Here is a 14276-nt window from a genome sequence, read left to right on the forward strand (position 1 = left end):
TTAGGATGTGTCTGATGCTCATGGAGTTGTTAGGATGTGTCTGATGTTCATGGAGTTGTTAGGATGTGTCTGGTGTTCATGGAGTTGTTAGGATGTGTCGATGTTCATGTTGTGTAAGGTTGTGTCTGATGTTGTGGGTAAAAGAGGCAAAGTACCTTTCCAGTTCTGGTCAGTTAAAAGGAGCCCTGTATTATTTGAAAACCAAGGTCTTGAAATATTTGGAACAGTCATCTATGCATAGGAACACACAGATGTAGCTGCATCTCGTGACTAGACACTGTTTCCTTTACAGAACATAACCTCCTTTCTTAAAATTCCTTTCTGTCTCATGATGCTTCTTTATACCGCTATCAAAGTATTAATGGACGCAGATCTTCACAGGAAGAAACCACTAAAAACCCTTTTAGAGATGAGCTTCATCTTATGAGAACTTGGAGCCCTCCTTTATGTTTTGACCAATATATTTACAATTATTATATTTTCCCCCAGATTTAGACAAACTTTCCCTGACAGCTATTAGTGAGACACTCCTGAACATCAAAGACTATGCAAGGTAATCTCATAAGTGTGCCAATCAGAGAGTAGACCACATACATGTAGAGATACGCTTGAGCGGTCTAGTGGTAGAGGATCTGCATGACAGCGGAAGGTGATGGGTTTGATCCCCAGCCGCATCATACAAAAGAGGTTAAAATATGGTACTTGATGTTACACTGCCTGGCGCTGGGGATTCAGAGCTCCAGATAACCTTTTGAGCAATTGAGTTTTTACTCGAAGATTTCTATTTTAATTGGGTTATTACATTTTTCATTGGGTAACCAATATTTTTTCACTCATCTATTCATCACTCTATTGGGTTTTTCCCAAAATGAGCAAACATTTTGAGATTTAAAAAAAAATAAAGTAATATTTTGGTGTATACAATGGTTTTAACTAAAGGCTTGACTCGGAAAGCAAATAAGCTCGTTATTGTGTTTCGGAAATTAGCTCTGTTGTACGCATGCTGAAAAAGCATCATTGGGTATTTACGCAAGCTGTTTTTATACGTTTGAGTTTTTCATTTAATGCATGCATTTCTGTATGCAAGTTAATTGAAAGTAATTGGGTTTTGAATATTTTGAGCCGGGGGGGGGGGGGGGGGGGGGGGATTTTACGCAAATGCGCAGCTTATCTGTAGCTCTGGGATTATGTGGCTAAAACAAGGACTGGTCGCTATACTGAGTGTCAGTGGTATACTGTGTCTCAGACAGACACACGTGGTGTTATCGCGATGTTTAACTCCATTTCACTTCACCTCACCTACACGTATATTACAACTTACCAGTTGTAGTAAAACAGTCAAAACTGTATAATCATGTCTAAATTATTTCAAGACCATCAACATATTGTCATGAATATCTCACCATGTATAATACTGTCATACCCATATCATCATATTTAATATGGTCAGGATCATCCCCAGTACAAACAATACTGTCAATACTTCACCGTCATGTATAATACTGTATCATCAATACTACATCATCATCATGACATTAATTCTCCTGACTCTTATTTGTTTGAACATGTGATAAAATACAAACAAGGTAACTCAATCCTAAATCAGATCAAACTTCTGCTTCCAAATAATCATAACTAACTAAAAATACACATCCAAGCATTAAATCATTAACCCAAACAAACGCAAAATCGAAGATGAACAATTTTAGTTTGATCAACCAAGCCTCAGAGCCATTAGTCCTATAACACAGACATTATGAGCATCAATCCCAGTAACAGCTGGTAATCCCCTCCTAGGTGTGCACAAGTCATGGCTCCCAATGGCAGGCACCTAACAGCCATGGCCAATCTATACTGAAAACAACAGCATCATTGATCACTTTCTCAAGTGTGGTCTGTTATCCCCCACTCTCAGCCAGGAATTACATAAAGATGAAAGCCGACTCAAGTACTGTGAATTATTCATAACCACACTATAGACAGACTGGTGGCTCAGCACAAGCTCCTCAGGAAGTGGTCTTTATAAAGGCGTAACAGTGCTTGTCTCATTTGTGCACAGACTTATCCAGGAAATGTAAAATAATTTCAGAAAGTTTTTCAGTAAGTAAAAACTTTGATGCCAGGACCATTGTTTTAGATAGCCAGGGCTCTGTTCATTGACCCCCCCAACAACAACCAAGGCTTGACATGTTCACTTGTGTTCCAGCCAAAAGATGTTTACTTGGAGTTTTCTCCCCAAATGTAGTAATGTAACATAAATAACAAGTTTGAAATGTCCCCTAACCCTATGTTTCTGATGCCTAACCATCCTTTTCCTAGATGATGTGTTGTTGGACCCATAACTACCAATATTATTCTGAAGCACTGTGTGACACTGAACATAATAAATTCCAATTAGATCAGGTGTGTAAAGTTGCATATCTTAGGCATGCCATGGTCCTATGATCCCAGGTTTAAGATCTGGGTACAGAATAGGTCTTCAGCAACCCATGCTTGCAGTAAAAGATAACTATGCTTGTCATAGGAGGTGACAAACGGGATCAGGTGTCTGGCTCGCAGACTTGGTTGATGCATGTCATCGTATCCCAACTGTGTGTATCTATGCACATGATGTCAATCACTGGATTGTCTGGTTCAGACTCGATTATTTACTGACCACCATCTAGTGAGTATAGCTGGAATATCCCCATATGTGGCATTAAACAACAAACAAATGAACAAATCAAATTCCAGATTTGCCCTGATTATGATTATTGGTTTGTTGGCACCAAACCATGTTCATGGGTTCTCCAAAGGATTTTGACCCATGAAGATTCCGGGGTAGAATAGGTCTTCAGCAACCCATACTTGCCGTAAAAGGCGACTATGCTTGTCGTAAAAGGCGACTAACGGGATCGGGTGGTCAACAAACAAACAAAAAAATCTCCAAAGGATTTCCTTCCACATTAGGCTTAAGTTATGATACACTGTTTAAAACTGTGTAAAACAACTCAGTCAAGTCACTAGAATCTTCAAGAAACATGGCATACAAAATATATAATATTGGATTCAAGTTTAAGTGACTTACTAAGAGTGAAGGTGAACAGAAAGAATGATAACTTTCTTACTCTGAAGGCCCAAGGTTCCTGCACCAGCAGCATGCCCATTACCACTGTCAGGGTTGAGGTGATTATATCTTGCAGACAGACATCACGGGGACAGTGACAGTATGTGTTCCACAGAAGGCTTAATCTGGCAGGGAAAGTCAGGAGATGTTGGCATGGGGTTGGTCTATCTGTCTGGCGGCTATATGGTGACCTAGTTTTTCTAAGTACGGTAGCTGATGACCTGTCATCCAAGCTCTGACTGAGAGAACCAGAGGAAGGTTCTTACTGGAGAAGAGTAAGTAAGATAAGATTTATGGATGAACAACTTCTTTATCACAATAAGGAGTGACGTTTTGGCGTAGCTTCTTACACCATTATCAAGCAAGTCACTTGCGTGATAATGTTGTTAGAACCTACTCCAAAATGTTGCTCCTAATTGTAATAAAGAAGTTTTTCATCCATAAATTTTATCCTTACTTAGTACTCCAACTTCTAAATGCCTCTCAAAGAAGTTGAAGAAGAGTAGTGAGTGAATGTTGTTTTATAGTGCAACAGTATACACTCAATTTGACAAACATATCATAGCAGTATATACCTAATTGAATCTTGGCTTGTCAAACTAGTGGTTGAATGGACAAACAACAGTCCACACCATCAGGGCATGATGACAGGTTGACAATGTACCCATGCTCACTTGAAGGCAAGCAACGGGTGCTGAAAGCCTATTCTTCCCCAATATTCCCCTCAAAGTGTATTGAGGAAGAAGTGATAATTTGGAGACAAAATTTCTGTTTAGAAACAGTTGACAGAAATTAGTTTCAGATGTAACAAACCATCTGTTATCAGTGCTTATTGTGTGGCACTGGGCCCATTTCCTAAATGACAAAAGACATGTTTGCCAAACCCTGTACTTGAATTATGGCATATGGCTGATTATAAAAGGTCACTGTTAACACCCTTAAAACAAATCCTGAATGAATGAGTATGGTTTAACGCCGTTTTTAGCAATATTCCAGCAATATCACGGTGGGGGACACCAGAAATGGGCTTCACACATTGTACCCATGTCGGGAATGGAACCCGGGTCTTCAGCGTGACGAGCAAACGCTTTAACCACTAGGCTACCCGACCGCCCCCTTAAAACAAATAGGTGAATGTCATCATGCAGCTTGATGCAGACATATGTTATTGTCAAACCTCAGATTTCAGTAAATTACAAAATTATTACATGGCCGAATGAAAGATAAAGTAATGTGATTAATCGGGAGGACGGGGGAGAAAGGGAAAATGGCAGCTGTGAATGACGATGATGCAATGGACTTAAACGTTAATTAGAGTGATTAGCCATGCTGCACACCATTCATCAGCTTACACAGAAGCACATAACCATAGAGTGGAGGTTTTTTTTATCATTCTTTGCAACTCTGGAATTAACCATTTCTGGAAGGTTATCATATCAGTTATAAAAAACACATATTTGCACCAAAATCCTCACATATCAAGTCAATTTATAGCTGAAACATTACTGATGCAATTTTATATTTGAACTTACCACTTCATTAACAAAGCACATAGATAATTTGGGTCATGTTAACCAAGGTCTGATTTCATCCGAATACGTATTTGGCCACACTAAGATGTGACAAGGCATCAGGACACACTGTCAACAGACCACTCACTGCAACCCATTTAGCATAACTCAAATGGATTTCTGCCCTGTCTCCGTGTAATTGGATGGGACGGTCTGACACAGGTCTGGCAAATACCCAAGTCAATTCCTATATATCCTGAACCTCTTCTGCTACTGGAACGACTAACCTGGTTACATGTGGTTGTAACGCACCACCATTTCGCTCGTGTTCATTTGTATCATCTAATATGTCATGAGGCAAGAATTTAAGAATAAAGACACAAACTAGAAATTTTAGAATGTAGTTATTTTTGTCATCTTCAATTAGGTTTCAATCTGTTAATAAATTACCCTCTTTTATAAATATTCATTCATCTGTTAAAAACATACAAACTTCAATCAAGAGAAGCGTTTTCACTGACATTGACTATTATGTTCCGCCTTCCCTTTGTAAAGTGCAGCCATAATCATAAAGATGGAACAAGTTGCTGACAGAATATCTGTAAAATTCTCAAAAAGAGTTCTCATTTCCATATTTGCCAGACAGGAGATTGCATCTTTTTCCTCCTATCCATGGCATATCAGATGAGTCTCTGCTTCAGTATCATGATCCTGTGTCCTGAGAGAGCTGTGCAATGCTGTAGTACAATGTTGTACAGAGTTGTATGTACAATGTTGAACACAACCCCAGTTGCAAGCGCAGGTCATGGCTACCAAGGTCATGTTTGAACCTATCTCTCCTATGTTGCACTCACCACAAGGCCGTAGTTAACTTTTTTTGACAGGGGAGGCAAATATTTGTACAAGTATCACTTGTCCCCATCTTGATTCAGATAAAACTGTTTTCTATGAAAAAAAACTAGGGGGGCAACTGCCCCCCCCGCCCCTCGGCTGGCTACGGCACTGCACCATGAACCGTTGTACTGATGGCAGATTGTCATCTTTATCTCATATCATACCATATTTGTTGCAAAAGAAATCTACTTTAGTAATAATTCTTTCCAAGTTTTCATGTGAATGTGAGGGTTTTAGGCTGCTTTGAGCAATGTTGCAGTCATATGATGGCAGCTGACATCAAGTATGGGTTTCTGAGAAACTGTCTTGGCCTCATGCCAAATACTGAAACCACTTGTGAAACACTAAGTCAAATTTTACAAGCCACACTTTACTGTTACATTGAGAACACTTGCTTCACCCCTGATATTGGGGGGGGGCGGTCAGGTAGCCTAGTGGTTAAAGCGTTTGCTCGTCACGCCGAAGACCCGGGTTCGATTCCCGACATGGGTACAATGTGTGAAGCCCATTTGTGGTGTCCCCCGCCGTGATATTGCTGGAATATTGCTAAAAGCGGCGTAAAACCATACTCACTAACTCACTCATGATATTGGGGTTACATAAGTGTAGTTGCTCTTGCAAGAATATAACAATTTTATGCCATCAATCATTAACTCAAACTTTACTATTACACTGGTAACATATTTACTTTATTCTGTGCCTTGATAAAGAAGTCATTAAAGTGATTGTTCTCGTAAGATACACTTTAGGGTGGCTTTTTAAACTTTTGTCACAGTGCGAAGCTAATACCTGGCTACCCTATAGTTCCCACTTCCATTGGACTGTTCACATATACTGCCGGTGATGGGGTCCCCCATCATCAATCATCCAGAGTGCTAGTCTCCATTCCCTTATGATTGCACATTTTATGAACGTACCATGTGCAAATTTGCTGCTATACCTTCATCCGACTTGAATGTCCTGATGTAGCTTTCCAATCACATGAAGATCAGGATTAGAATTGTTCTTCAGCAACCCACCCTTATCGTAGGTGAACAACAGAATCTGGTGGGTAAGGGCCACTGACTTGGTTGATGCATGTCATCCATATCTCAATTGCAAACGTCATTGCTCGTGATGTCAGTCACTGGATTGTCTGACCCAGACTCAATTATTTACAGACCTCCCTCATAGGGCTAGAATATTTCCGAGTGCAGTGTTAAACAAACAAACAAATAAACAAACAAAAATAATTACACTCATGTGCCATCCAACTTCTGAGGGAAGTTTCTGAGTAATTGATGGTATCATATTTTTTCAAAGGAAGCTATTGCAGCACATGGGTCCTAGGTATTTATCCTAATGAAATGGAGATATCACTGAAAATCAAGGATGGGATTGCCCTTACAGAGGGCAATGAAGCTACCTTTTCAACTTCAACCACCAAAAATTAATCTTCCTGAGCACCAGATGATCCAATTTTAAAGCTTCTTGAATATGTTTGACCACTGAAACAACCAACCGAATAGCACACTGTACACAGGGACATTTTGTGCATACAACACCATACAGTTTTTCACTCATCCCTTACATATTAACCATAAGACAGCTACAGTCATCAGATTCCTTTCTGGATCTTGACCACAGACCCCATCTGATTTATCCCATGAGGAAACTAATTAACTAGATGCAATTCTGTCCAAATCTCTTCCCTATCAACAGATTTGCATCTCTGGAGCAACATCCCTTCCATCTCCTAGCTGTATCGCTCAGTATAAGTCATACAGCTCTCACCCATAAGACACACTACCAACGTATTTACAAGGCAACAATGCAGCATTCTCTCTCAAACCCACAAGCTTAAACTGGACTGGAGAACAAGCAGTGGTCAAGCAGCGATCAGTATCAAGCATGTCTTGACCAGCATCTGCTGCTGATGGTAATGAGGTCCCTGAAGGCTCACTACACTATAACCCTGTCAGAGATGCATTATCACTGAGAGAAGCAAGGAGAGCAAATCCCACAAGGGACCAGTTATTTATTGGTCAAGCATCGCCTTGGCCTGGTGGTTATGACATGGGCAACAGAGAGAGCTGAAGCTTAAACACCTTGGAGAGAAGCTTTGGTTGGTTTGTTGTTTAACCCTGCACTCAGGAATATTCAAGCTATATGACGGCGGTCTGTTAATAATCGAGTCTGGACCAGACAATCCACTGATTGATACCATGAGCATCAATCCACCCCATTGGGATAGATGACACGCATCAACAAAGTCAGCAAGCCTGACCACCCGATCCCGTTCACCCGAGCCTCTTACGACAAGCATAGTCACCTTTTACGGCAAGCATGGGTTGCTGAAGACCTATTCTACCCCGGATCTTCACGGGTCCCTTGGAGGGAAGGACTGAATGGAAGGACTGATTGAGAGGTTTGCATCTGTTTCAGAGACGATTCAACAGGATCATAATGGTTGGTTTGGAATTGGAGGTTTACTTCATTGATTTTGAATCATTATATTTGTTGTCCACTACTGCTCATTGTTTCAACAAATTGATAATCCCTCATAGCAGGGGAGAAGACCAGTCCATTCATTAATTAGGTGTGACCAGCTAGCCCAATTAATTATTGAGCTAATTTTAATTGCTTTTCGGGAGGTCTACGCTATGGGAGGGAACCAGCTAAATACAAGCAAATGTGAAAAACAGGTTCATTGTTACATCATGCATAACCGTTTTGTAACTCCATGGTCATTCAACCATGATCCTTTCCTGCCTTGATTCAGATAGAAACAAACAAACTGGTTGTGTAAAACTAAATATTAATCTCTCAAAAACATGTCTCTAACTGAGCTGAATATTACTAGCTGAAATACAGCAGTGGGCTAAATCGGTGTTTGAGAAGGGAGCTAACTCTGCTTACTTAATTGAAAGTGCAAGGTTGGCCCACATTTGAAACTAAACACACAAAAAACTGTATTACGAGCTACTATTTTGTTAAAATATAGTTTCTTGACTTTCAATTGGTATGGAATGTACAAATGTGTAGAAACTACAGCAGAACTCACTCTATGAACATTGCATATACAAATGCATGTAGAAAAATACTTTATGTTAAACACTTACACTGAAGAAGGTTGAACAAACAAAAAAGTATAATATATCACTATTGATTGTCAGCATACACTGATAACATCACACTGTTGATGACCAGTTATTTCAATGGGCGTATTGACTGCATGTATGACAACACAAATTTTCACGATTCAGCTGGGGTATCAAGTGTTCCCTCCGCAACCGAGCATCCCCACTCTCGTCAACGTCATTTCCTTACAGACATGAGAAACCGTACCAGCCTCAGGGGGAATTATACATATAGATGCTGAGTTCACAGTCGTCTCAGGGGCGTCTTATGTCAACTCTTAATGTAAGCCTAATCTGCTTGATCTAGATGCAGTCTTTGATGCTGGAACACCAGTGACAGCAACAAATAACACATGGCTCTACAACTGTCTTGACATTTGGGACACTATAGGTGGTGCTATAGTCAGATAAATAAATGGATGTGGTAACATGGATTGACATTCGTCAAGAAAATCCGTATTCATTTTGCGTGATAGGACTACAGCCATAATCAGACAGGTTTGTCTGAAAGAAGTCTATCTAAACTGATTCTTAAAAATAATGTAGAGGTGAGTTGAGGTGAAAGGGGGTTTAATGTCGCGTCCATAATCATTGCACTTATATAGCGCCGTGCATGTACGTGTGTGTGTGGCTGCTTGTACTAGTCCGGACTGATGCCGATTATAGTGCTAGCACACTGAGATACCATGCCACAGTTTAACATGAACACCCCACTCAGACACAGTATACTGACTCTGAGCCGACCAGTCCTTGTTTTAGCCCCTTAATGTCGAGCACAAGACAGGGTAACAACAAGTACCAAAGTTCCATCTTTAAACGTCTTTTGGTATGACGCTGCCGGGGATCGAACCCCGGACCTTCCACTCTCAGGGCAGACGCTCTACCACACTAGACCACGGAAGCGGTCAAACTTAATGTAGAACAGTAAATTTCAAAACCACCATGACCCACAGACATTCAAAGCTCTCATCCTTCATCTCTTAATTTGGCTGGGATAGCTCCGTAGCTTAGTAATTATGTTAGCTTGTCTGCAGGCTTGGGTTTGATTCCCTATATGGCATAATCTCTGAAGACTGATCTTTCTGTTCCAATCCAATAAAATGGCTGCATGATCATGCTCAAAGTGGCACAAAGGTGAAATAATAATTATTCCATCACTATTCTTCAGAAATACATGGCACACCTTCATCTTCAAACCTCTTCCTAATCTCACAAATCATTATTCCTTCAATTTGATTTGAGCCTATAATAGCTCTCACCCTTTACAAAATTCCCTGGATATAAAAAGGGACTTGAAAGGAACTAATCACAGTCCATGATATTTACCATCTGTAGACTTCATCATCTCAGTGACCATGGGCATTTCTAGCAATGCAATTACTTCCTCAACAAATCCTGTACAAAATCGACACACAACATCAAACATTATAGAAAACACAGATTGGTGAGGAAGAACAGACCAATATGTTTCAGTAGAAAGCAGTACAAACCTAGATTCATTGATCAGCTAGCCATACAGTTCAAGGGTCCAAGAAACTACGAGGTGTCGTATGTTCAAAGATGAAGTAGACAGATAGTAAACACTCTCCAGAGTCTCCAGACTGACTTGTTTTTCTTCCTATAACGCGTAAGAGGGAGCCAGACAGACAGCAAGATACAAAGACTTGGTCCACAGTAATCTAATCATGCCACAGACACAGTTATATAGCAGGGCAATTGGTGGACCACTCAGCCAATGTTATATGTTGCTTCTCGTAGCTTGGACGACACTATAACTACCAGGGGATTGTATGCTCGCGGTGTATGTGCTTTCAATTCATATTGATTATGGCTATCTCTTGGGTATAAACTTGGCTTAGGTATAAGCCCATCCTATATAGAAATGCAGAATGTGAGTTAATGAGTGAGCAGGGCTTTATACATTTGTAGGTTTTGTAGGTTATCAGTATATGACTTCTAGACAGGAAGTGTGATCGTGCTCCTGGTGACTTCTGGGAAATCATGACACTGGGGCTGGTGCGGACATCCCCTCTAAATCAGACATTGGTACACACATATTATATTGTGGTAAAGGCTGGATCATGGCAAAGTAGTCTTCTCTGGACACTATGCAACCTGTCCATACAGGTTAATGACCTGTAAATGCCTAATATTTTACACCTCCGGGATTAGAGGGCAAACATTGTCATCTACCAATTCACCTCGAAAAGGGACCCTGTCAATTGTAAAATTGAGAAGTTGAGTTTAATGGTACAGTATTCAGTTCCATCACAGAATGGGAGGATATTGTAGAATGTGAGCATATTGTCCTAAGCCAATCCAATGTGATGCCGGTCCTTGACAAAGGTGAAACCCATGAGCATGGTGACAAGACCATATCAGAATCTAGGTATATCTCAGTCAGGAATCGAACCCATGACCTTCCGTTCTCCAGACAGACTCTACCACTTGACCACAGAGGCGGGACCATAAAGTAAGAATCAGGTGTGATTACCAAATTGTTGGTGCCCAGTAGCAGCATGGATCTAAAGAAACAATGGTTAGTCTGCTCCAAAACCTTGCAGTGATCACGCATAAAATTCAAAGAATTCTAATACCCTGCAACACCATATAAACTAAAATCAAACCGTGAATCATTTAAGTAGTCCATAACAAAAAAAAACCATTCACTAGAGACATTAACCAATGTTCTTCAACAACAGTTGTCATTCACATCATACCAAAGGCAGCTGAAAGGCTTCAAATTACATAACTTATCTCCTCAAATCCATCAAAAGTACTTTATGACAGTAAACTTGGTGTCCAAATAACCCTAAACACCAAAAACTAAGCCTCTCCTGAAATAGAAAGAATCTATACATAAATTAACGGGGACACTAAGCTGACAGAGATGTCCCAAGGGAGACACATGTTTATGTCTTTCCCCAGTATTATATTGATCTTCTCACGATATCATCCAGGGAGAGAGGCTGGGACTCCAACCCCAGCAAGTCCTGGTTGTAACTCTCCCTGCACAGGGAATATTCCACACACAATTAATACTACATGCTCTTCAGATGACTGTGCATGATATACTTATACATGCAATCTCCATATAATGTCATAATCTCCATATAATGTCATAATCTCCATATAATGTCATAAAAACCTTCATTATTGGACCCCTAATGTCAATGAATGACATTTAAGTGCCATGGACCTATTTTCAGCTGTAAGGAGGTTTCAAGCAAATAGCATCAATGGGTTTTGGGATATTTAATAGAAAATAAAATCACTGATATGTGGGATTGAACATATCAATAACTTCATCAACGAATATGGTGCTATCAAATTGTTAGGAATGCAGCAGAAAACTACATGTTGATAGAGTGGGAATAGCCATCGTGTCAATGCCCCACTGCGTTCGCAATGTCAGCAATTCTGCAGGGTTTGTTTTCCTCTCATCAGTAGGCTGAGAGTCATTGTGTGGTAATGGTGCTGTAGCTGCAATTAGGGTGTGACTGTGCCCACCATATGGTGTGTACCCCATGGGAGCTTGTTCTTTCAGTGTGAACAGAGGGGTGAGCACTAGTAAAGAACCAATTCAAACCTGGACCTTCAGGAGGTGAAACTTGAAATGTCTCCAAGTTTGCACCCACCTCCACAAAGTGCAGATATTTTTAATGCTAAATATCACTCAAAATATTTTAAGCAGCTTAATCTGTAATTGCAATCAATATCAAGCCCTTTCCAATAGATGCAAACAGTAGCATTGGCCCAACGACTTGGGCAAAGTTAATGCTATAACCAAACAGGAAGCATCAAACACTGGGATGGATTCTCTTGTACTGGTCAAAATACCCTTGTCTGCAGAGTTAAGTTAATATGTCATTGTCACAATGCTATTTAGACTCTTTGATGTGGGAATGAAGCAAGATCAATGGACGGCCAACAAGATAAGATCTGCCGACACATTCTGTGGAGGAATGTGGGAGGTGAGGGAGCTACGTGACGCCATAGCTGAACAAACAGAAGCGGACAACTGTGGTCCGATACTCACTTCAAATACTACTGAAAGGTTTCCTCTGAGAAAATTGCCATAAATCTAGAAAGTGTAACAGCGTGATCAAAGCAATGGTCATCCGAGGCCTCCCAGTTTGAAGCTGAGTCCACTGGGAAGACTGTCAAGATGGATCTAATTTCCCTCCCAGGGAAGCATTAGATTACAGGTTGCCCAGCATAGATGAGGTTCTGAGGTTTTATCAAATGTAGGGAGTGAGTGAGTGAGTGAGTTGGGTTTAACGCTGCTTTAACATTATTCCAGTTAAATCACAGCGTGTCAGCTTAATGTGGGAGGAAAGGCCGAAGTGATGCAGGTCTCAGACGTTTATCACTTCGGTGAAACCCACGAGCATGGGTATGGTGCTGACAAACCTAGAAACATTATTGGGGTGAACCGGGATTCGAACCCACAATCATAGGTTTCTGGCGAGTCCAAGGGAAGCAACTCCTCACAGCGTATCGCGGCGCCTTAGATGACTGGGCCACCCGTGCCCCCTTATAAAATGTAGGAATATATGGGTGAATATTAGCTTGTTTTCATCACAGTCTGCAATATTTCTGTTATATCATGATACCCTGTAGACACCCAAAGTTGTGCAAGGTGAACTAGTGGTTGATATCATGATCAATGAACCATGCAATTAGGGTTACCAGGGTTACCAGACATTATACCATAATTTTAGTCTGCTCTTACCACTTGCATTTGGTTCTAGTAGACAGGGAATCTATTCTGAGAGCAAATTCAGCCATTGAATCCCCATACAGAAATTATGCGCATCACATAATTATGCTATCTCTGTAAATATTATCCACAAGGACACACATATTCGATCAGATGCAGATCGTATACATATCTTTGATCAGATCAAGATTGCATACACATTCGATCAGGTTCAGATTCCGTCTCACTGTCGTTTGCTGTCCACCATTCTGATCAAATAGAGATGGTTGCTGACCAGATTTAGATCCTATCCAGCTCAGGAGCAAACCATCCATCAAGATTGCCAATACCTAACTACCTGAACTGGGCCCAGGACAAATTGATCTGGAATGGTAAGTGGCATACTTAATATGTACTTACAGTAGTTGTAGGACCATGATTGCTTTGAGGAACAAATTCATGACAGAGACGTTACCATAACTCACTCACAAACCAAAGCACAGCTAATAGCTTTCTTCCAATAATATATCTTCATTTGATCTTGTGGAGTCTACTCAAGTAATGGCAGCACTATCCACTTGCTATCTGATGTTTTCTTCAGTAATTGTACTGGAGTGGAGTGTCATTCACCACCACAATTCACTGCGCAGCACTGCCTCACTTAGGTATGCAAAAGTCCTGTGATTGTGGGGTTTGAATTCCATAGTCACTCTGAATATGATTCTTAGTTTGTCAGCACCATACTAGTGATTCTGGGTTTCACAGAAGGTGGTTAACTTCTGAGAACTGCATCACTTTGAGCCAACCTCACACATGAAGTGACAAACAGGATATAACTGAACTGTTTACTGAGTCACTCAACTCAATCACTAATTCCATAATTGAAAATAGCTTTTTAATATTTTTTACCGATGACAAAAGATTTTGAGAAGAAAATATATTTG

General features: G+C 40.5%; 1 protein-coding gene across 6 annotated transcripts in view; it reads right to left on the reverse strand.

The window, feature by feature from the left end:
* LOC139444200 (protein stoned-B-like) overlaps window positions 1-14276 on the reverse strand; it is a 141919-nt gene that overhangs the window by 40666 nt on the left and 86977 nt on the right. The window contains exon 1 of one of the 6 annotated variants that reach the window (XM_071225113.1): window positions 10121-10151. The exons of the other annotated variants lie outside the window; for them this stretch is intronic. The gene's annotated coding sequence lies outside the window, so the exon portion shown is untranslated. Of the gene's footprint in view, window positions 1-10120; window positions 10152-14276 lie in introns of those variants that run through there. 6 annotated transcript variants of the gene reach the window in all.

Source organism: Haliotis cracherodii, unplaced genomic scaffold, assembly GCF_022045235.1.
Source record: "Haliotis cracherodii isolate W230 unplaced genomic scaffold, xgHalCrac1.p SCAF_5, whole genome shotgun sequence".
In the NCBI taxonomy this organism is placed as follows: Eukaryota; Metazoa; Mollusca; class Gastropoda; order Lepetellida; family Haliotidae; genus Haliotis; species Haliotis cracherodii.